This window comes from Podarcis filfolensis, assembly GCF_964270895.1.
Source record: "Podarcis filfolensis genome assembly, chromosome: 4".
Classification (NCBI taxonomy): Eukaryota; Metazoa; Chordata; class Lepidosauria; order Squamata; family Lacertidae; genus Podarcis; species Podarcis filfolensis.
The window spans coordinates 52,479,036-52,500,282 of NC_139607.1; the positions used below are offsets into that span (position 1 = coordinate 52,479,036).

The window sequence follows — 21,247 nt, forward strand, 5'->3', positions numbered from 1 at the left end:
CTGCATCCAGAATTGCAAGCAAGCATTGACACATGAGAGTTATAGCACTCTTTTAGTTGTGCTTTCCATTATGTTTAAATAGTGGGCATGACTTACTGTGTGAGAAGTATTTATCCCTCCTTTTCCTCCCACTCCTCATGGTTTTGTTCATTATTCATATCCTGATGTTGCTTTCTGTCCTTCTACCCCCTTTCTCAGTAGTAACTAAATAAGCACTGTCAGCCATTAATTGTTTTTCTCCCCCCACCTTGCTATTTCCTTTTTTTTTTACTGCTAACTCATGCAACAGAAAAGGGTTTGTTTTTTTGAGTCTCAGTAGCACAGACTTAAATTTATTGCAAAGCTGTTGCCACCCAATCCCCACCCTGCCCACAGTCTTCTTGCTGCTTATTAGTATTATTATTATTAGTAGTAATTTTTTGGATTGCTTATTTGCCCTGTACCATAAGGTTCTGGCAGATGATTGATAGGTGGGTGGCCCCATGAAACTCACTGAACTCTTAATCAAAGACTTGACTGAAGATTTAAAAACAAAGATTGCAAAAGAGTAGGTACACCAAGAGAATGACTGTTATTTGGTTCCTGCTTAACTAAAAGAGTCAAGGTTTTAAGTAAAGTTTAAGGTGCTACTTCTTAAGGACACTCAGGATCTCGGGGCTCTCAAAGGCCAAGCAATAGGTGATATGGTGTTCCTTCGATTAGGTTAGGTTAGGAACTGGCAGAAGGTTCAGTGTTAACAATGTCAGGTGGAGTTTCCAGGCTAGCGTGTAGAGTAGGGGTGGCTAACCTGTGGCCCTCCAGATGCTGCTGGACTACAACTCCCACCACCTGTGAATATTAGCTCTGTTGGCTGGGGCTGATGAGAGTTGGGAGTCCCAACAACATTTGATTGGTCATTGGTTAGCCACCCCAGGTGCAGGGAGTGTGGGCACCCTCTTGTCCATGTCAGCCCAAGTCTTCACTCTCAGGGGCAACCTTCTGGGGGGCCTCATGCCAGTAGTGTGTGGGACTATTGCTTTTGTCCAAGAGGCTAAATTCCAGCCATACAAAAGTCAGAGGTGTGTTCTTTCTCTCTCTCTCTCTCTCTCTCTCTCTCTCTCACACACACACACACACACACACACACACACACTCCATCCAGACAAACAACAGGCATTCTAAGTTTTCAAAGACAGATTCCAGCCAGCAGACAAAAGCACCCAAGAAAGTAATGGAGCAGGGCCAGTGAATAGTGTAGTTCTAGAGCACCGGTTCTCAACCTGTGGGTCCCCAGATGTTGTTGGACTACAACTCCCATCATCCCTGAGCTCTGGCCTTGCTAGCTAGGAGTGATGGTAGTTGTAGTTCAACAGCATCTGGGGACCCACAGGTTGAGAAAGGCTGTCCCCGAGGGCTACAAAAAGAGGCCTCTGGGGCAGCATTCAGCTCCTAGCTTGAGGTTCCGCAGCCCCATCCCTTCAGTAGATTGTTTCAGCTGGAAACTTTCCAAGTGCATTTCATTCTGGTCCTTGCTAGCTCATCTCCCGAAGGCAAAATGTAGCTAAGATGTTTGTGGGGAGACACAAAATATCTGTGAAACTGTGCTCTCCAGCAGTATATTTCATACCGCTGGTCACACTTGTTTTTAAAATAGAGTAATTTGCAAGCATGGGAAAGTTCTGAAGAGGTCTGCTAAACGATTTCTTAAAGAGTTTAAGCACATTAATCAAGCATTTGACCAGTGTAGAAATATGGAAGATAAATACAAGTTTATTCCACTCATGATGCTATTTTCCCCATTCCATTACCCTTGGTTTCCTTTTGAAGTTGAATTTTTAGTATTAAAAGGAAAAAACTCTATAAAAGGTTTTCCACTTCCATTATCATCTACTCCTTCCTTCTCCCTTTTCACTTCCACTATCTTTTTCTTAAAGAATATACCAGAGTTGTATATAGGGCAAGGTCTGGTCATGTAGTAGATTTCTATGATTCCTTCATGGTTCATTTAGTGGCATATTTAGTAGCTGTTATAACTTTGCTAAAATGTCATACCTGTATAGACACGTATCCAGTCTGTTTGCTAGTATAGAGAGGAGTCAATAAAGGCAAGCATTCCTCTGATTTGTAACATTGAAAGGAAACATGTGGATGGATGGCAGTGGGGTTCTATCAATAATAGAGGCCTCTTGACTTTTGTCCCCAAAGTTCTGATACGATGAAACTACTTCTCACACCCTTAAAAAACTACCCTGGTTGAGGTTTGCACGTGTGCTTTTGTCACATGTCATTGGAATGTTCTCACCAGCAGAGGGCACTGCACAAGCAGTCACACAGGGCCTGCTGCAGAGGGAGATGTCTTGGCTGAGAGGTAGCAAGCACAGCTTATTTGTCCTTGGCCAATCCAAGGAACCTCTGGGTGCCTATGTGGAGGCTGTCACTATATTCCAGGAGCTCTTAGGATGTTGAGCTTATTCCTTTTGAACTTCCACTGCAGGTGGGGGAGAGTACAGTCACACTCAGGTCCTGCTTGCGGGTTTCCCATAGGCATCTGGTTGACCACTGTAAGAAGAGAATGATGGACTAGATCTAGCAGGACTCTTATGTTATATATGTGCAGAGGAGGAGATTTTTTGATCAGATTCAAGTTCTCCTATATAATCCTTAGGGAAAAATCTTCAGATTGTCCCCCTCTTTCTCTTCGTGAAAACATGAGTTTGACAATTGTAAAGATTCCATAACTTGGATTCAGAAAAGTGCAAGCATAATGGCAGGTGTTCCTCCTCTCCACCTTTGCAGCTCCCTGTGTCCTATGAAAAGCTGCTCTTGAAGGTCAGAGAACCCTTTGGAATGATGGAGTATGGGAAGTGGCTAAAACCAGGTGAAGGAACCTTGAACTATTTGCACATGGTCTCTCTACCTGGTTTTGACTTATTCACACACACACACACACACACACACACACACACACCCTTCCTGAACCTATCCTGTGCCATTACAGAGGGTCTTCTGACTCTGGAGCAGATTTTTAAGGAGTACCAGGCTACAGTGAGGAGGAAACTCCCTTATTTATTATTTTTCCACTTAAGATTCTCTGGATTAAACACAATCTATTGTAGGGATGACAGAAAATACATTGATTACAAATACTCTTTTGTTAAATCCATGTGTTTAGGCAGCCTTTGTTTTTCTTATTTTAAAACACTGCTTTAAAAATATTTCAGTAATCATTTTGAAAGAGAAGTTATTTCGTGAGAGTGCCAGTTTCTCCCAAACTTCATATGTTTCCATTTTAGGGAAGGTAGCATGGAAAGATTTCTCCTTAACTTTTCTGTCCCATCCTTCATATTTCTATTCATGTTTTAAGATTTATTATATTTTCAGAGTGACCAAATAAACAGCCTGTTCTACACTTTCACATTTAAATCTTACTTTACTAATGTGGTCTGGCAAATTCTGGAGCTTACTATTGTTTCCAAACCACATTAGTATGGAGTGATGTGTTTTCAGCACCTCACAAGATGGATTTTTCCTCTAAATTTGTATATGCTCAACCAACTTCCCCAGTTGCAAGAAATGTAGGAATGATTAACAGTTTGGGAAAGTTAAAAAATTGTATTTTTCTGCATTACTAGTTAATATTATTAATTCTGGGACCTGCAGCACCTGAGTTAAATAAGCTCCCCCCAACCTCCCTGTAACATAGTTAAATTTATATTCTGGTGGTAGTAGTAAGATCTGTTTGAAAATTGTGGCTGCCAAGTCCAGAGAGAGCTTTCCATAATTTTGATTCTTCTTAAAGATCATATTTAGTATACCTTTGCTTTTTCAGGCCATAATAGTGTTCCCTTGCCTAGAAGTTAGCAGTTGTTAAGATAAACTTTTAAAAGTTTTGTCTACAGTACAGTGGTACCTCGGGTTACATACGCTCCAGAAATAGTACCTCGGGTTAAGAACTTTGCTTCAGGATGAGAACAGAAATTGTGTTCCGGCGCTGCGGCGGCAGCAGGAGGTCCCATTAGCTAAAGTGGTGCTTCAGGTTAAGAACAGTTTCAGGTTAAGAACGAACCTCCGGAACAAATTAAGCACTTAACCCGAGGTACCACTGTATCTGCAAGTTTCTACTAAGTAGCTCTCTCAATTAAAGACATACTTGCATATACGATTTCTGTCACGTCTCTTTCAGATTAAAATTAAATTTAACATTAGAAGCTTGGGAGTGCTAAGGAGAAGTAACAAGAGGAAGCCAACACAGATGATGATTATTAGTCAGATGCTTGGTAAACAGGAGGGCCTTCCTTCCCCTTCCCCTAATCTGTCTGCCAGGAGATAGAGAGATTTAACTCCCCACCTCTTTTCAAGTTACTTCCACATGTCTTAGCCCTCTTGCATGCAGTTGGATGGATATAATGTAAGGGGAAAGGGGATAATAGGAAAGTTGAGGAAATTGACCCATGAATCATTAACATATCTTGGAATTTTTTTTCTTTGCTTGAGAAAACCAGTTATTTATAGCTTTGCAGTTTGCATGATTCTAAGTTTCCATTTGATGCTTTAAGAAGATTATTCCACTTAATCCTTTGTTACTGTGTACTTAACCAGCTAGTTTGTAGCAGCCCAGCCTTAAGGTATCATATGACAACTTATGTTAAAGGTCAGTTGTGTATTGGGAGGCTCTGTTCTCTGGGGAGAAACTCCTTTAATAGCACTTCTAGTATATATTGCAAGTATATAGTGAAAGAGTGATTCAATAACCAGTTTTTCTAGCCTGGATAGTCAAATAGAGCACCAAAAGGGGCCATAACGGTCTGGCATATAACCAATGAACAGAAAATTTATTGTATGCCCATCAGCATGTATGCACATCAGCATAGCTTTCACTCTGCATTCCATTTGCTAATGAAATAGTTCCAATTATTTTTTAGTTTACAGTGCCTGCTTATAGTTTTGGAAGGGAATACCTTTATGATCCTACTGCTCACTTTCTTCAAATCCCTCCTCAAAACGTGCCTTTCCCATGAAGCCTTGGGTCCAACCCCTACTTCAGCTATGCCTCTAACCAAATCTAAGCATATGCAAGTGAAACAACTGCATATTCTTCCTTGTTTTCTTTTGCCCCTGTTTCCTCCCCCCTGTTTCCCCTGTGTTGAATTTTAGATCACAACTTCTTCAGAGCAGAAATTCTGCAAACTGTATTCTGCAAAGTGCCAGGCATATTGATATTGCTATTTAAATAGGGTTTTTTTAAAGCCCACCACTTTAAGCCAATCTTGCTCTTTTGCCCACTGTTCCAGGGTATGCAAATGATGTGAGAAAAATAATGGATTCAATTATAGGTTAAATCTGAACATAAGCAGCCAGAGAAATGAGCAGGTAGTATATATGAGTTAGCTAGGAAGGTTGTGCAGTTTCCTTTGGTTGGTTGGTTGGTTGGTTGGTTGGTTGGTTAATTAATTAACCACCTTTATCTTCCAAGGATCTTAAGGTTGTGTGCATAGTTCTCCCCCTATTTCATCCTCACAACAACCCTGTGAGGTAGGTTAAACTAAGAGGTGGTGACTGGCCCAAGGTCACCCAGTGAGCTTCATGGCTGAGTGGGGATTTGAACCCTTTCTCTCCCAGATCCTAGTCCAACTCTCAAATCATTACATCACACTGGCTCCCCTGTCATAAAGTGGGTGTTGTAGCTAATACATCTTTATCCAGAAGAATCCATCAATATTGCTTCATAAGTTAATAAAAATCTATTATCTATGTCAGTGGTTCCCAATTGGTGGTCTGTGGACCCCAAGGGGTCTACATAATGCACCCAGGAGGCCCGTGGCATCATTCACATAGCAAAAACTACCATAGAGGTATTAAAAAAAAATTAAGTAGGGGGTCCATGGCTTGCTTTTTGAAAGCAGGGGTATGCAGTACTTAGCTAATTGGGAACCACTGATCTAGACAGTATGCACAGTGGTGTTGAGGGAAGACTGTTTTGATGATAAGACCCTTGGGGCAGTGGTTGGTGTTGATCCTGGTAGAAGTAGTGTAAGTTTCAAATTTGGATGTTAATTCAGTACTTAACAAACTCTTACTTATAGAAGAAGTTGCTTGCCATTTTCTAAAATACCTACTCAGCCACAGGAAAAGATAAAGTATTGTTTCAAAGCTAATAAATTACAGCACAATCCTAACCATCTCTGCTCAGAAATAGGTCCTTCAGTGGGGCTAGAATTGAGGTCTTAGATTCAGTCTAAATCATTGATAATGATTTAGTTACTACTTGCTGAGGTTGGCAGTATCATAGTTATGCAGGTAGTTGATCCTGTGCTTCAGAAAACTAAGCTATACACTGTCCTTTGAAACTAATTTAGTAATTCCGTGATGCAGAATATTTTCAGTCTGAATGTCCCTTGGGAGCTCAAAAGCTTGGTCATTATTTTGTGACAATTAAACTGGTTCTAGTAAAGGTATTGCCCAACTGTGGATTTTAGAGGTTTTTCTTATAGAAAACTTTATTTTTTAATGTTGCTTTTGGTAGTTGCGTTTTCAAAGTTTGATTATAAGCTAGGAATTGTTTTTGGGGAAAACATTTAAACATTTAATTTCACTTGTATCCATGTATTCTGTTGCTAGATAAATAAATCAGCAGTTACAAAACACTGGGGGTTTATTAAAGTTTTATTTACACTTCCATGTAAAAAGGGTTCTGAAGCAGCAATTACAATGTTTAACTATATTTTTCAGGAAACCACAATCTTTCAAATATATTTTCCATTAGGTTAGTGAAAGAAGGACAGGAAGAGCAGTTTCAATAAGAACTGTGGTTTTTTATATAGAATTGAATAAGAAACAAAACCAAGTAATTTAAGTCACTCAGATTAATTAACCAACTACATCCATAAATGTAGTTGGAAAAGTAGGTGAAATTTACAGTTGAGATCCTGAAGTTCTTGTGAGTTGCTGCATGAAGTTAACTGTCAGTTGCTTTAAAGACCATTGCCCTGATCGCCTTAGTAATGTTGCATAGTGGCTGATCTGCACTACATGTCAGCACTGAACTGAATATACTTTTATGTTTCCAATAACTGAACTGAAGGCAGCTACAGTATACAGAAAATAGTAATGAATATGTGTAGGTACCAATTGCGGTTTTTGTAGTTTTAAGATATGCCAGTTTGAAGAGGAGCTAATACTTAAGAAAATGACAAATGTGTGGTGTAGCAGCTTGTCCTATCTAATAATTATCAAACGCTGGGTAATTCTGGTATCCTAGTTTATCTTCATTCATTCTGCTTTGTACAAAAGATGGTTCCATATCAAAAAGCCCTGGTATGAGATGAAAAAAGAGTTACAATTTTTGTAAACTGGCCCAACTTTCAGTGATATTTCTTTGTCAGAAAATATAGCTACCGGTATATATTTTCAGAAAATGTCAGAAGATATATATACAGTGGTACCTCGGGTTACATACGCTTCAGGTTACATACGCTTCAGGTTACAGACTCCACTAACCCAGAAATAGTACCTCAGGTTAAGAACTTTGCTTCAGGATGAGAACAGAAATCGTGCTCCGGTGGAGCAGCGGCAGCGGGAAGCCCCATTAGCTAAAGTGGTGCTTCAAGTTAAGAACAGTTTCAGGTTAAGAACGGACCTCCGGAACAAATTAAGTACTTAACCTGAGGTACCACTGGAGAGAGAGAGTGTTCAATGGGTTTTTAAAACTGCCTTATTTTTACAATGAAAGGTGGTCTCTAAATTATTTTAAGTAAATATACATGCCAAGATTCCAAATTATTCTTGAAGCAGCTCCCTTAAACAGAAAACAAATCAAGATATAATTGAACAGACGTGAGTTAGTCAGGCCTATGTATCACTTAGATTCATTAAACCCAGTTATAGCAGTAGCAATAAAGATGTCTTATCAAAGCATCTTATTCTGAAGTACATTGATTGTTGTTTTCTGTTTTAAACAGAAGAATCATTATTGTTAAACCGTATCTCATTTAATTTAATACAACCAAGGAGTCAGAAGCAGTGGTCCCTCTCATTTAATCAACTGTTGCATAGTAGATAACTCATGGTGTTAGGCAGGAGAGGGGCAATTCTCCTATAGACTTTTAAGTTGTTGAGGATTCCAAACAACACAGGCGTAGTATCCCATAAGTGCAACTGCACAATGCAATTACAGCTCAGTGCAGCACTGCTTTACATAGCTTGGGAAGCCTTCTGAATAGAATAAAATATAAATAGTAATATCTTTTGAATATTATCCTCTAGTTTAGAATTAGTTTATTCCATTATAGTTTTATTGTGTTCTAGTTAAATTGATTCAATGCTTGTCATGAATCTTGGGGTCATTAAAGAACAATTTTTTTAAAAAAAGCAACACCTCTGACTTGACGACCTTTGCCTTTGAAAAGTGGATGGTGGAAAGAATTTTTAAAAGTTTCATTCATGACTTGTAGAGCACTTTGGGACACTTTTCAGCTGTGATGCTTACAGAAGGTCCAGTGCGATGCTTTTTCCATGGAAATTTTCCATTCTGAAAAACATTGCTCATAAACATTTAATTCATATTGTGTAGTCTTGTGTTGCATGAATGAACCCTGGGAACTTGAGAAAACTCTGCTCCTTTTTCAGGCACAGCCTTAAATAGGAGATCAAAAGCTATTGCTATGCATTTATTATGTTAACAGCTTTACTGCATTAACATTAAAAAAATAAAAACAATGAAAGTGAACTGAGGGAGGAAGAGCTACATTGACCACGTCAACTCGCAGGGCTGGGGCCGATGGAGCTCGTTCCTCCACGTGCCAGCCACTGGAAGGAGTCGCTCCATAACCAGCCCGCCAAGGGAAAAACAAGCTGCATTGGCTCGTTCCACCCTTGGTTTGAGGGCCAGAGTGTGATGGCGCCTTCACCCAGAGGTATATCGTGTAGGAAGGCGCCATTGCACTCTAGCCCTCAAACCAGTACTAGGTGATGTATCGATACATCACCCAAACCTAATCAGATGACATTGGTATAATACTGCAAAGTTGCTCTTTTTTACACATCTTAAGTTGGAGGTTCTGAAATGCAGAAAAGTCAGGGCTGGTGCACCCATGAGGCAGGGTGAAGCAGCTGCCGCTAGTTGTATTGGTGCCAGTTTCCCTCACCAAAATTTCACCAGAATCTGCTGTTATCACCTTTGCTTTATGCCACTGTACAACCTAGGCAAGGGATGCTTTGGTGGGGGCATTATAGGGGCACTTCCTGTTTTGCCTCAAGCAGCGAAATGGGATGCGCCGCTCCAGAGAATAATCATTAGGTGGTCCACAAAGACCCTAAGCAATTTTCAAGAGGTCTATGGGATAAAAAGTTTGGGAACCCATTGTCTGAAATGAAACTCCCTTCCTTGAAGTCTCCAGAGGCAGTGATTGAATCTGTGAATAAATTTAATTTTGTGAGGTACGCTGATCTACACCTGGGGATAGCTTTGTTTCTTTATATGCTCATAACTGCTATGCTTTAAAAAAATGGTTTAAGTTCTATAGGATGAATGAATGAACCTATGAATGAGAAGAAAATTCAGTAAGCAGTCTTGGATCTCATTCTCCCTTGTGCTTGGTAAGCATAGCAATTCTGAAAGAAGGCGATTGTGCCTAGGGTCCATAAAAAGTCAGTAAATTGCGAAGTATACTGTGATGGCAGCAACAGTTTAGTGAATCGGAGGATTTGACCTGTGTTCCCATCTCAAGCTGCATTTATAGCAGATATAAACATGACTACATGTTCTTAAAGGTTTCCTGTGTTTTCCATCCAAAAGGGAGCAGTCTGTGTGAAATGTTTTTCCAGCTTGTCTGGAAACTGGAATATAGCTGTGAATCACTTACGGAAAATGCTGTGCATTTTTTATTTTTTTTATTTTTTGTTATCTGGAAACATTGTGACTTTCCATAGTTTTATAATGTAGTACATGTGGTTTAATAAGAAAGGACTGCAGGAAGTTACTGGCCAGTTCTTCAAATTAGTTCATAATCTCCCACCCAAGCACTCTTGGTTGCAACTTCCCATGCTTAATTCTTTCCTCAAATGGGAAACTTTAACGTAAAGAAAAACACTTGCAGATATTTTTTTAGCCTAGGAAAATAACGTGCAAACTATTTTTAAGAAGGTAAGGGGGAGACTTCTGAAGATGTTTTATAAGCATCTAAAGGTATCTTAATAGTCCATTAACTGCTCTCAAACAAGCTCTTTTTAAAAAATAATAATTAAATATGCAGCTTAAAAAAAATGCATCTTCACCCTCCCTCCTGCCCCAGACTTGCCACTAAAGCAGAAAAATACTCACCAAGTTATCACCAGGGAGGGGGTGTGTGTATGCATATTTTATGGGTTTAGTGTTAGCTTTGGCAAACTTCAATCTGTGTATATGTTTTGGACTGTTTAACATTTTAATGTTTTAAGGTCACATTTGAAAAATACATTTTTCGAATACATCGAAAAACACATGGCTTCCCCCAAAGAATCCGGTGAACTGTAGTTAAGGGTGCTAGGAATTATAGTACTTTGAGATGTAAACTGCAGATCTCAGGATTCTTTGGGGTAATCCATGTGCTTTTATGATATTATGCGGGTGACTTAAGATGAAAACTGTAGTTGTACTCCTCCTTGAGTAACCTACAGTTTTAAGTAGGCAAAAGTTAGGTCCAGTCAAAGGTGACTATGGGGTTGCGGCACTCATCTTCCTTTCAGGCCGAGGGAGCCGGCATTTGTCCACAGACAGCTTTCCAGGTCATGTGGCCTGCATGACTGAACCGCTTCTGGTGCAACGGAACACCGTGATGGAAACCAGAGCGCACGGAAACACCCTATTTATCTACTTGCACTGGCGTTCTTTTGAACTGCTAGGTCGGCAGGAGCTGGGACAGAGCAACAGGAGCTCACCCCATTGTGGGGATTCGAACCGCCAACTTTCTCATCAGCAAGCCCAAGAGGCTCGGTGGTTTAGACCACAGTGCCACCCATGTCCCTTTAGATTTAAGTACCAATGTTTCATTTGTTCATTGGTTACATTTGAAAAAGCACATCTAAGGGTTATGTAGAACAGGTATCTTCAACCTTTTCAGACCCAGGTTTTTTTACCCAAACATGCATATGGAGGACCAATTTCTTAATCTTTTAAGTTTTACCTCATATTTGCATGATATTTGTGCTTCTGTTATGACCCACCTTGGATCAGGCTGCAAACCACTAGTTGGTCCCAACCCACACGTTGAAGACCAGTGGTGTAGGAGATACTATATCTCTACGTTCATGGAGCTTTTCCAAAGAAAGCATACTGAGTAAATGTTGTACAAGGCCCCTTGTATCCTGACTCTATTCTGGAAATGAAAGACTTCCTAACTCCTTGTACTATATTCATATTAAAACCTTCCACTGGTATCTAGTGTCTATTCAACAGTAATTCCATGGATCCTGATGGTCCTGAGCCGCAGTAAAGGAATTTCACCTGGTCTGTTGGTTGTGATACCACATTGAAGTTGCACACCACATTGAAGAGGAACAGCTGTCTCTCATACACACACACACACACACACACACAGAGTAGATCCTCTACTTACAACCACCTCCACTCGCAGACGTTCCAAGTTGCGACCACGACAAACCTGGAAGTAACCGGCAGGTTTGCTGCCGATCGTGCATGTGCAGGAGTAGCAATCACCGTTCACACACAACGGCACCCCTCCCAGTGACCCATTTCACCATAAGGACGGGCCTCCAGAATGGATTGTGGTCATCCACTGTGTGTACACACACACACACACACACACACACACACACACACACAGAGAGAGAGAGAGAGAGACTTTCCCGTTTTCATACCTCTTCTCCAAGGAATTGATATATAAAAACAAAATGCAGTTTAACTGGGAAGGTGAAGCAGAGCTTGTTTAGTAGATAAAAGTGAGATGTGACAGCCTGGCTTACAGATGAAAGGAATGGATAAAGCTGTGTGTATTGAATATTTCTGCTCTGTTAGGTACCGTACTTTAAGAAGATAAGAATAGCCCTGCATGATCAGGTCAAAAGTCAACCAGATACTTTCATTGTTTTGGAAACATTAAGTTTTGCATTCTTTTTAAAATTGAAAGTCTGTAATTACTCATTTGCACATGAGTAATATGCTTTGTGGGACACGGGTGGTGATGTGGGTTAAACCACAGAGCCTAGGACTTGCCGATCAGAAGGTTGGCGGTTCGAATCCCCGCGATGGGGTGAGCTCCCGTTGCTCGGTCCCAGCTCCTGCCAACCTAGCAGTTCGAAAGCACGTCAAAGTGCAAAGATAAATAGGTACCGCTCCCGCGGGAAGGTAAACGGCGTTTCCGTGCGCTGCTCTGGTTCACTAGAAGCGGCTTAGTCATGCTGGCCACATGACCCAGAAGCTGTACGCCGGCTCCCTTGGCCAATAAAGTGAGATGAGCGCCGCAACCCCAGAGCCGGCCACAACTGGACCTAATGGTCAGGGGTCCCTTTACCCTTTACCTTTAATATGCTCTGTGGTGAAAAGAGAAGATCTGGAAACTTAACGGTAACTTGACTGTCATTACTGTGACTTCATTAGATTAGTATGTACTTAAGATATACTGATAATTGTCTTTCAAAAATCTGCATAAATCTACTGATAAGGTGTGAGACATCCTTTTCTGACAAAGCCATGTATGATAGCAATTGTTAGAAGTCCTAGAACATCTGGCAGGAAAGCGGTCATGTGGGTTTGTTTGCTTTTGTTCAAAAGGACTTACTGTACTTGGTCCCTTCGGCATGACTTTCCTCTCTGGGAATTTGTTTGCGGTTCCACAGGGCTATGTGTTGATCTCGAATGCTGTTTAATGTCTATATAAAGCTTTTGGTTCTCAGTGGACTATATGTTTAACAAAGAAGCAACTATCTCTGTCCTGAACCAGTGTTTGGATGAGGTCAAGTGGCTAAGGGGAAGTATGTTTAAATTTAATCCAGACAAGACAGAGTGATGCTGATAGGCAGTGCTTGTGATTTGAAGCAGGGTGGATTGCTGTAAATTAAGACTGTTTTAAATCGTTTTGTTTCTATCTACCCTGAATTTGAGCAGATTAGGCGGTCTGTGATTAATGCAGTTTCTGTAACCTTATATTGGGTAATAGCAGTCCTAGATCTGGATCTACTTTTTAAAGAAGCAGACCAGATTTGTTGTTACGGGTCCCGATTTCCATTGTTGACTCATTTCGGAGGCTTTTACTTTATTGGATATGTCAAACTGTCATATGCTGATCTGTGCTACTGTAGTTTTTTAGTCTGATTACTTCATATCTGATAACCTTTGAAGATGACAGAAGCTTCAGGCAGTACAGAACACCAGTGCCTAACTTAAAACAGGTGTTGGAAGGCACAGCTGTATGAAACCTGCTCTGTTTTAACTACCATGGTAATAGACTGTATTGTCTGTGCAATCTGTATGCAAAGTTCAAACAGTAAAAGGCTGGATGAGAGCTTTTACAATGACTGCTTCAGAGCAGTAGAGCCCCTCCTATGAGTAGAAATTAGTTGTTTTAATCCAGGGGTAGGCAACCTAAGGTTAAACCCATGGGTTTAACCAGCCCACGAGCCGCCCCCAAACCGAGCTGCCCACTCGGAGAGTCCCTGCACACTGTGCTAAACTGGCGCAGCGCAGTGCAGGGACTCACTGCCGCGGTGCCGGAAATCGTGTCTGTGCATGCTCAGATGCCAAAAATCACGTCTGTGCAGATGCAGATGCTGGAAATCATAGAATAGAATAGAATCATAGAATCATAGAGTTGGAAGAGACCACAAGGGCCATCGAGTCCAACCCCCTGCCAAGCAGGAAACACCATCAGAGCACTCCTGACATATGGTTATCAAGCCTCTGCTTAAAGACCTCCAAAGTAGGAGACTCCACCACACTCCTTGGCAGCAAATTCCACTGTCGAACAGCTCTTACTGTCAGGAAGTTCTTCCTAATGTTTAGGTGGAATCTTCTTTCTTGTAGTTTGGAACCATTGCTCCGTGTCCGCTTCTCTGGAGCAGCAGAAAACAACCTTTCTCCCTCCTCTATGTGACATCCTTTTATATATTTGAACATGGCTATCATATCACCCCTTAACCTCCTCTTCTCCAGGCTAAACATGCCCAGCTCCCTTAGCCATTCCTCATAAGGCATCGTTTCCAGGCCTTTGACCATTTTGGTTGCCCTCCTCTGGACACGTTCCAGTTTGTCAGTGTCCTTCTTGAACTGTGGTGCCCAGAACTGGACACAGTACTCCAGGTGAGGTCTGACCAGAGCAGAATACAGTGGCACTATTACTTCCCTTGATCTAGATGCTATACTCCTATTGATGCAGCCCAGAATTGCATTGGCTTTTTTAGCTGCCGCGTCACACTGTTGGCTCATGTCAAGTTTGTGGTCAACCAAGACTCCTAGATCCTTTTCACATGTACTGCTCTCAAGCCAGGTGTCACCCATCTTGTATTTGTGCCTCTCATTTTTTTTTGCCCAAGTGCAATACTTTACATTTCTCCCTGTTAAAATTCATCTTGTTTGTTTTGGCCCAGTTCTCTAATCTGTCAAGGTCGTTTTGAAGTGTGATCCTGTCCTCTGGGGTGTTAGCCACCCCTCCCAGTTTGGTGTCATCTGCAAATTTGATCAGGATGCCCTTGAGTCCATCATCCAAGTCGTTGATAAAGATGTTGAATAAGACCGGGCCCAAGACAGAACCCTGTGGCACCCCACTAGTCACTCTTCTCCAGGATGAAGAGGAACCATTGATGAGCACCCTTTGGGTTCGGTCAGTCAGCCAGTTACAAATCCACTGAGTGGTAGCATAGTCAAGACCGCATTTTACCAGCTTCTTTACAAGAATATCATGGGGCACCTTGTCAAATGCCTTGCTGAAATCAAGGTAGGCTACATCCACTGCATTCCCTTCATCTACCAGGCTTGTAATTCTGTCAAAAAATGAGATCAGGTTAGTCTGACATGACTTATTTTTCAGAAATCCATGCTGACTATTGGTGATCACAGCATTCCTTTCTAGGTGCTCACAGACTGTTTGCTTAATGATCTGCTCCAGAATCTTCCCTGGTATTGATGTCAGACTGACTGGGCGGTAATTATTTGGGTCCTCTCTTTTCCCCTTTTTGAAAATAGGGACAACATTTGCCCTCCTCCAGTCTGCTTGGACTTCGCCTGTTCTCCAGGAATTCTCAAAGATGACTGCCAGTGGTTCTGAGATCACATCTGCCAGTTCTTTTAATACTCTTGGATGCAGTTCATCTGGCCCTGGAGACTTGAATACATCTAAACTAGCCAAGTATTCTTGTACTATCTCCTTAGTTTTTCTGGGCTGTGTTTCCTCTGCTGAATCATTTGCTCCAAATTCTTCAGGTCGGGCATTGTTTTCTTTATCGGAGAAGACTGAGGCAAAGAAGGCATTGAGGAGTTCAGCCCTTTCTGTGTCCCCTGTTTGCATTTCACCATCTTCTCCTCTGAGTGACCCCACTGTTTCTTTGTTCTTCCTTTTGCTACGAACATACCCATAAAAGCCTTTTTTGTTGCTTTTAACCTCTCTAGCAAGCCTGAGTTCATTCTGTGCTATAGCTTTTCTGACTTTGTGTCTACACATGCTGGCTATTTGTTTGAATTCCTCTTTGGTGGTTTCCCCCCTTTTCCATTTTTTGTACACATCCTTTTTTAATCTTAACTCAGTTGAAAGTTATTTAGATAGCCACCCTAGCTTCTTTAGGCACCTTCCATGTTTCCGTCTCATTGGTATTGCCTGAAGTTGTGCTTTTACTATCTCCCTCTTAACAAACTCCCAGCCATCATGAACTCCCTTTCCTTTTAGTATTACTGTCCATGGGATCTCACCCAGCACTTCCCTAAGTTTTATGAAGTCGGCTTTCTTAAAGTCAAGAAATTGAGTCCTAGTATGCTTGGCTGCTCCTTTCCGCTGTATAGTAAACTTCAGAAGAGCATGATCACTCGCGCCTAATGATCCTTCCACTTCTACCCCACTAACCAGGTCATCAACATTGGTTAGGACCAGATCTAGAATGGCTGTTCCTCTTGTTGCTTCTCCCACTTTCTGGACAATGAAGTTGTCTGCAAGGCCAGTGAGGAATCTGTTTGACCTTATGCTCTTGGCTGAATTTGACATCCAACAAATATCCGGGTAATTGAAGTCCCCCATTACTACTATCTCCCTTACTTTTGCATGCTTGGCCATCTGTTCCAGGAAGGCATCATCTATGTCCTCCGTTTTGCTTGGGGATCTATAATAAACTCCCACAATGAGGTCACTGTTATTCTTCTCTCCCTTAATTTTGACCCAAATGCTCTCACTTTGGCTTTGAGGTTCTAAATCTTGGATCTCTTCACAGGTATACACATCCCTGACATATAACGCCACTCCTCCTCCTTTCTTGTCTGGTCTGTTTCTCTGAAATAGATTGTATCCCTCCATTATTACATTCCAATCGTGAGACTTATCCCACCAGGTTTCAGTGATGCCTATTATGTCATATTTAGTTTGCTGTACCAAGAGCTCAAGCTCATCTTGTTTATTTCCCATGCTTTGCGCATCAGTGTACAGACATTGAAGTCCATTAATCATTCCCCCGTGTCTCTTATTTAAGGATTTTTTCCTCCCACCACTAGGTCTGCGTGCTGTTTGCTCCATTTGGTCTATGACATTTGGATGATCATCTTCATCAATTGATAGACGCCTACCTTCAGGAGCACTGTCTCCCTCCCCCACATTAGTCAGTTTAAAGCCCTCCTGATGAGGTTTCTGAGATTTTTGGCAAAAACATTCCTCCCAACCGTTGTGAGGTGCAGCCCACAACGGTTGGGAGGAATGTTTTTGCCAAAATCGTGTCTGGGGAGATGGAGGACGCTGGAAATTGTGGCCGTGTGCGCGCAATCCGGCCCATGGAGGGATCTCCGCTGGAGTGAACTGGCCCAGGCGAGGTAAACCTTGCCGACCCCTGTTTTAATCTCTCTCTTCCTCCTCCTCCCAGTCATTGAGCCAGTATCTTCTATTGCCCATACCTAGTTTGGAGATTAGTTACTGTTTTTAGCCGAGATTTCCAAGGGTTGGCTTGTATTTCAAGGCAAACCACTGTTAATCACGTTCCCCACAATTTTCCCTAGAATTGATATTTCAACAATACATAGTAAAACATCAGACTGGTTTCCCCCTGGTTGTATGAGTGGGGAGAATACATCATGCTCCTCTTTTTTAATACACCAATCAATTAATCTAGAAGTTTTATAATATGTCTTTTGAATATCTTGGAGAAAGCTTACTTTTACTTTGTCACTCTTGCAAGCGATTTTCAGTTCAAAATTTTACAGGCCTGTTCTCTGGATGGCTTTTTAAAAAATGTTTTGTTTTGTTGTTAAACTACTGGCTGTGAAATAGTTAAATGTTTTTCTTTTTAAATGGTATTCAAAGTTCAGCCCTTACATCTGGAGGTCTGCCTAACCTTCATGAGTTCACCTACCTACAGCCTACACAGTTTCATGTTTTTGTGTCCAGCCTACTCCACTGATAATACCACCATAGAACTCCTCCTGCTTTCCTTTTTCCCTTTAGCCACCAACAAATGGCCTATGCCTTTCCCCCCTGTAAGCCCTCCTCCTAGGTCCTTTCTTCAGCATTGTGCTAAATGGCGGGTATCCTTGGAGTGCCATTGCCAAAAGAAGGGAGCAAAGGTTATGTAGTACAATGGGATGGTGCAAATTGACCTGTGCATCACCTCCTCTCATTGGGTGTTTATATCCGGGCCATGAAGTGTATCTGGCTGTGCTTCCTGGCAAAGAAGAAGAAAGGAGCAGGATAAACAGAAGCTCCTGTTCTCAGTGCACATGCAGTGTGTGTGCCCTTACATCTCCTATTCCCTTTATTAGTGTACACAGGGGTGGGGTGATTCAGTTTTAAGAATGCTAGGGTTCATCGTAACTTAATCAGAGAATGTTTCCCAATACAGGACTGTGTTTCAGAATATGTGAATAAAGTGTCACTAAGCATATGCATCATTTTTTCTTTCTGCCACTGAATCCTCCCAACACTCCTGTTCAGAGGATAGAATAATGTGGCTTTCACACAGGGCTGAGCCCAGAACCTTTCCTTTAGAAGTTAAACACACACACACACACATTTTGCTAGCATACCATGCAATCAGAAATGCATTCATCTTCATATAAATCCTCCCTCTCCCATTTTCAGCAGACATTTACCATAATGCCTTTCCCCCCATAGGCTCCTGACACTTCTTCTTCCTCAGCAAGTTATCCATTCTCTCCCCTGATCCAGTCAGACCACTTCTTTCCTTTCCAGCTACAGCTGCAGAGTTGTCCGCCACCCACTGAGAAGGCAGGAGCTGTTATGTATGCACTTGGATCGCCACCCCTGTTGTGTCTGCCCAGTGACTGAAGGAGGAAGGCTAGCAGTGGTGATTCTTTATCTTTGAGCCAAGGAGGACGATAACTCTGAAGTGGCCTCCTTTTAGAAATGATGCTGCCACACATCTTACTCTGCCTTGACCCAGTTAACTAGCCAAGAGCATTCATCTCCAAAACACACACAATTTGCATGTTTTGCAGATTGCAAAACCCTGGAGAGGATTTCAGATCTGAAAGAAATGCCTTTGCTTCGCTTAGGAAAATTGCATGCCCTCTAACCACTAGGTTGTAGTACTGACCTGTACTTCCAATGAATATTTACTTAGCATACCTCATAAAATTAATCTTTTTTAAGGGCTGCCACATTACTTCTATATTTTCAAAAAGGAAATGGTCTTGGTGTTTCATTTGTCCCAGTAGCTCTTGATGTAACCTGAAGTCTGTTTTGCACCCAGCGCAATCTAATGTACAGTCATACCTCATGTTGCGTCTGCTTCATGTTGCGTCTTTTCAAGTTACGTCCTGCGGCAACCCGGAAGTACCAGAACAGGTTACTTCCAGGTTTTACCACATGCGCAGAAGTGCTAAATTGCACCGCACACGTGCGCAGACATAGCGCTTCTGGATGCGAACGCTTCAAGTTGCGGATCTGCCTCCGGGACGGATTACGTCCACAACTCGAGGTTCCACTACATGACACATACAGCGCTCCACCTTAAAACTGTTACAAATTTCAGTCTTGAGCTTCTCCATAGCCTCTTGCTTTGTCTGCCCCTTCTCCCCTACTCTCCGGTTTTCAGTTTTTAAAAAACCCAGTCTTGAGTTCTGGGGAATTCACAATCTTACTCAATATTTGGATGCTTTAGTTGGGATCTCCGTCCCTAGCTTTAACTGTCTTGTGTCCTCTTCAAATACTGTTTTTTCTCTCTGCAGTGGAGCAGGAAACTGTAGAAAAGAAGCCATTGAAATAATTCCCCACAAACTGCAATACCAGCTTCTGGTTTCTTAATGTCTTCAGTGACACATTGTTTCACCAAGAAACAAATGTTACTCCTTGCATACTCTTTCATCATTCTTTCATATAAAACTACTTGCTGCTACAAATTATATTGCTACTAAATTAACTTTTCATAGGTATTCTTCCTGAAAAAGCGAAACAAACATGAACAAAGTATAACATGTTTTTTAAAATATCCTTACCAAATAAACTTAGTAAGTAGCAGGATAATTTTATTAATTAAAATGTGTTGCTTTTCTCTTCCACATAGAAAGCACGTAGCAGTGATGACCTATTAGAAAGAAATTCACAAGGGTATTAAATTATATTATTACTGGAGCCAAATGATGTTCACAATTCAGTGAGTGAGATTTCAAGGTACCCAAAACTTTTGCTCAGGGTGAATATTGAAGGAAACAATAAAGGGAAAGATTTTTTGAGAACATGATGTACTCTTTAAGTCATGTCCACTGTTTGTTTCAGTCTTTAAATGGTAATAGGAAGCCCATACAGACTCTGTACGGTTACCTCTTATTGGTAGCAGTGAGAAATTCCCATTTTAATATGACTTCTTGTTCTCCTGTTCAGTACACTTGATCAAGTGCATTTTGATTGCGATCATCATTTAATAAAAGTAAAAGCTGAAGTTACTTGAGGAAGAACAGGAATCAAAAATGTTTTGTGAAAAGCATGGATTAGCATGTGATGTGAGTATATAGATGTCAAGTGACATCTTTGAGGCTGAATGACAGAAAGTGAAGGGGGATAAAAGTAAATTATGAAAATCTGATTTTACTACTTTTAGGATAAAGGCTTGATTTCTCCTTCCTGTACCATACCTTCATGTTAGTCCCTTACCATTTTGCAATACTTCAAGCTTGCATAAGTTGGAAAGTTTATGATGGGGAGGAGGGCGGGGAAGGAATTTCAAAGGGCACTCTTTTTTTTTTAATCTATTCAGGTTTCTGCTTTGTACTCATGAACTGTGAGGTGTAGGCTTGCCTATCTAAAGTGGATCTATTTGCCTCCAGAGTCAACAAGAAACCTGTTTTTCAATAGGCACGTGTACCTATTGCCATTTGGAGTGGACGTTTTAAGAATTGCCCAGGAGCCTCATGTCTGTATTCCCACCTCTACTGCTCCTGGGCACACGTGATCAAGATCAGAAAGGTTTGGGTAATCTTAATCCTCCCATAGTGCCCTAGCAGGTTATGGTTTCCCAAGCTGATAGACATGAGAATTGTTTCCCCTTTCAGGCCACAGTTCACTGTAGATACTCTACAACAAGACCCAGCTCATATATTTGACTTAGTGTAAGAATATTGGGTACAGTGGTTAACTTGGTAGTCAAACAAATTGGCTCCCAAATGTCGCAAACCTGGAAGTGAGTGTTCCGGTTTGCGAAAGGTTCTGGAAGCCAAATGTCCGACGCGGCTTCTGTGGCTTCCGATTGAGTGCAGGAAGCTCCTGCAGCCAATCAGAAGCCATGCCTTCATTTTCGAACCATTCTGGGAGTCGAATGGCCTCCTGGAATGGATTAAATTCGAGAACCAAGGTACCATGGTACCACTGTACTTGGCTCAGAGGCAGTTTTAGGGTAGTGTGACCAGTTCAGTCACACTGGGCACTGGGTTGTAAGACACGTAGAATGGAGTGCAAGAAGTTGTTGGGGGGCGGGGGTAGCATTGCACAGGATGCCACTGAAGTTGTTAGTGGCCCAGTATCCTATTTTCAATTCAGAGTAGGATACAGATAACTCACATTTTACACACAGTTATCTTGTGCACATTCAGCTTTACAGAAAGAAAGAAAGAAAGAAAGAAAGAAAGAAAGAAAGAAAG

At 41.5% G+C, this 21,247-nt stretch overlaps 2 protein-coding genes across 5 annotated transcripts in view; one reads left to right on the forward strand and one right to left on the reverse strand.

Annotated features, from left to right (window-relative positions):
* CLIC6 (chloride intracellular channel 6) overlaps nucleotides 1-21,247 on the reverse strand; it is a 136,703-nt gene that overhangs the window by 36,792 nt on the left and 78,664 nt on the right. The window lies entirely within an intron of this gene.
* RCAN1 (regulator of calcineurin 1) overlaps nucleotides 1-21,247 on the forward strand; it is a 35,643-nt gene that overhangs the window by 3,827 nt on the left and 10,569 nt on the right. The window lies entirely within an intron of this gene.